This window comes from Poecilia formosa, unplaced genomic scaffold, assembly GCF_000485575.1.
Source record: "Poecilia formosa unplaced genomic scaffold, Poecilia_formosa-5.1.2 Scaffold333, whole genome shotgun sequence".
Classification (NCBI taxonomy): domain Eukaryota; kingdom Metazoa; phylum Chordata; class Actinopteri; order Cyprinodontiformes; family Poeciliidae; genus Poecilia; species Poecilia formosa.
In genome coordinates this window covers 586,751-590,015 of record NW_006800272.1, presented here as the reverse complement: position 1 = coordinate 590,015, position 3,265 = coordinate 586,751, and positions in this window count along the sequence as shown.

The window sequence follows — 3,265 nt, the reverse complement described above, 5'->3', positions numbered from 1 at the left end:
AGTAGTTGTCATTGAGATGAATTACCATCTGTGAATGGCAGATTAATCTGCCATTCAGATTCATGTTTGTGTATCTGACAAACACAAACTAACACAATTATGTGTTGAAATATTCAAATAAATATTCAACACATACTGCGTGTCATATTATTATATTCATTTTAACACACAATGTGTAAAATTAACACAAAATATGCTTTTAATTTATAACACATTTTTTGTGTTCTTTTTTAACACATCTTTGTTTAGAGTGTGCAAATATATGTCAGTTATGACATCACTCTCGCTGTGATGTCATAATATCATTCTCTTTTGTTATGACATCATAAAACAGTCTTAAGACTGTTGAACTTTCCCAAGATCTTTCATTCAAGCACTGAAGAAAGACTGGCAACTTGTTCTAAAACTTGTACAACTTGTTCTAAAACTTGTACGATGGAGGATCTAGAGTTTATTGAGGAACTTGAGGAATTTTATCTCAGGATGCAAAGAAAGAGGTTACAATTTTTGAGTACAGAGGAATTACTAGATGAGATTGCAGAACTCATGCAGAAACTTAAAAGACTTTACGATTTGGATGACGATGAGGAAAATGAGATAGTGGAGACTTTAATCCACCATCTGCAACGAGAACAGCAGAATCAGGAGCAGAGTCCACCAAGGAGTGTGTGGACTTTTATGACTGATTGGGGAGAGTCATTCATGAGCGGCTTCAGTTTTGGCTTGGGATTTGGCGCAGCTGCTGGCATTGTATTGACTGTGTGTTGTAAACTCCTGTCCTAAACACTGTTCTGGATCTGGGTGGTGCTTGAGGGAGGGGTTCCCGTCGATCTGATCTTCAGTTGCAGAACCTGGCTCTTGGGACGTGGAATGTCTCCTTTCTGGGAGAGATTGGAAGAGGGATTCCTGCCTCAAGTGGAGGAGTTTCAGTGTCTGGGGATCTTGTTCACAACTGAGGGAAGAAGGTTGCGAGAGATCGACAGACAGATTGGAGCAGCATCTGCTGTGAAGCAGACGCTGTACCGGTTTGGAGTGGTGAAGAGAGAGCAGCGAAGCTCTCGATTTACCAGTCGATCTACGTTCCCACCTTCATCTATGGTCATGAGCTGTGGGTCATGACCGAAAGAACGAGGTCCTGGATACAAGCGGCCGAAATGGGTTTCCTCTGCAGGGTGTTTGGGGTCTCCCTTAGAAATAAGGTGAGAAGCTCCGTCATCTGGGAGGGACTCAGAATAGAGCCGCTGCTTCTTCAAGTCGAGAGGACCCAGTTGAGGTGGCTCGGGCATCTAGTAAGAATGCCTCCTGGGCGCCTCACTGGTGAGGTGTTCCGGGCACGTCCCACCGGGAGGAGGCCCCAAGGAAGACCCAGGACACGCTGGAGGGACTATGTCTCTCGGGTGGCCTGGGAACGCCTTGGGATTTTCTCCGAGGAGGTGGAAGAAGTGGCTGGGGAGAGGGAAGTCTGGGTCTCCCTTCTGAAGCTGTTATCCCATGACCCAGAAACAGCGGAGGAAAGTGGATTTATGGACAAAGGTTTTTGTTATCATGCAGTTTCTAAGTGCAGTAAGAGGATGAGGAGGTTCTCCAAGCAATTCTATGGATGATTTTTCACTTTTACTTGTTTTGCATGACCTGTGGAGGGTCAAAAGTCAAGTTTTATTCACCAATTAGTTGTTTACTCTGTTTAATTCCCTGAAATTGATTCACTTACCTGGGGATTATATTGTTTCTTTGGTGGAAACTGAAATGCTGGGTACGCCTCGCTGTCTTCCTGCAAAAAAGGAGGAGAAAGGTTACTTATCTGACAAAATGAATACAGACATGATAAAAGAAAAGACTAAATAGATTCCTCAAAGTGAGGTCCTTACCTGGGGCCTTGGGACTTTCTGTTTGCAAGACACGTCGTCTACTGGGTCTTTTGGACCTTCTTTCCTGCAATGAAGAGAAAAAAAGACATTACTCACCTGGAATGTATTGGTTCTTTTTGTAATGGACAACCAGGTTGTTTACCTGTGATTTTGGGTTTTGTTTGGTTACCTGCAGCATCCCCTGAATTAGGTGGTTCATTTGCAGGTACTGGTTATAAAAAGTTTTATATACTTTGATTGTAATGTGGGCTGCACAGTGGCGCAAGAAGGTTCTGGGTTCAATTTCTGCATGGAGTTTGCATGTTCTCCCTGTGCATGTGTGGGTTCTCTCTGGGCACTCCGGCTTCCTCCCACAGTCCAAAAACATGACTGTCAGGTTAATTGGTCTCTCTAAATTGTCCCTACGTGTGTGTGTGTGTGCGTGCGTGTGGGGGTGTGTGTGTGTGTGTGTATGGTTGTTTGTCTTGTCTGTCCCCTTGTTGCCCTGCAACAGACTGGTGACCTGTCCAAGGTGACCATGCCTCTCACCAGCAAGGACAAGGGTGTACAGATAATTATTGAGTTTGCATGTATGGTTGGATTCTCTCTGGGTACTCTGGCTTCCTCCCATAGTCCAAAAGCATGACTGACAGTTAATTGGTGTATCCAATAAGAAAATGGATCAATCAACAATTTCACACTGGTTCTGGGTAACCTGGAAGCTATTGAATCTATACTGACTAGTAGAATTATTTCAAAGTGATCTTGGGAGAAAAACACTCAATTTTGACAAAAAAATATTCCTAAAAAAAGGAAAATTATTTAAAATGAAAAACAAATGACTGTGCCTCATCTCCACTGATTTGTAGAATTATTTCAAAATCAGATCAGATGACTTCGAAGCTATTGAAGAAAACATATTACAGTATTTAATATTAAAATCATATAAAATATTCTATGTGACTTTAAAATTTAATAGAGGATATTGTGTCTCATGTAGAAGCATGAATTAGCACTGACAATTTGCTAGTTGGTCACAATTCAACGCATTTATTAACATTTGTTTGACAGAAGTGTTTGTTTCGGTAATTTGTTGACAGTCCCTAAGTGAACCTTCGTTCGCTCGGGATGCTCAAATCAACATCTCCACCAGCATCTGTCATGGCGCTACTGAGCTGAAACAACTTCCCAGTTACAGTGAGTATATTTATAAAATGTCCTGTTTATTTAAAATTCATAAAAGTCAGGAAAAAATAAAACATCCTAATCTGAATTTCAACTGATTTTAAAAGCAAATGTGTCTTTAGTAAAATGATTTATATAACACAAAAACAGCCTCTGGAGCCAATTTCCTCCAAAATGAAAATGTACTACTATGAAGGGACGATGATGTGTTTGGAATCACTGTTAGAGAAAAA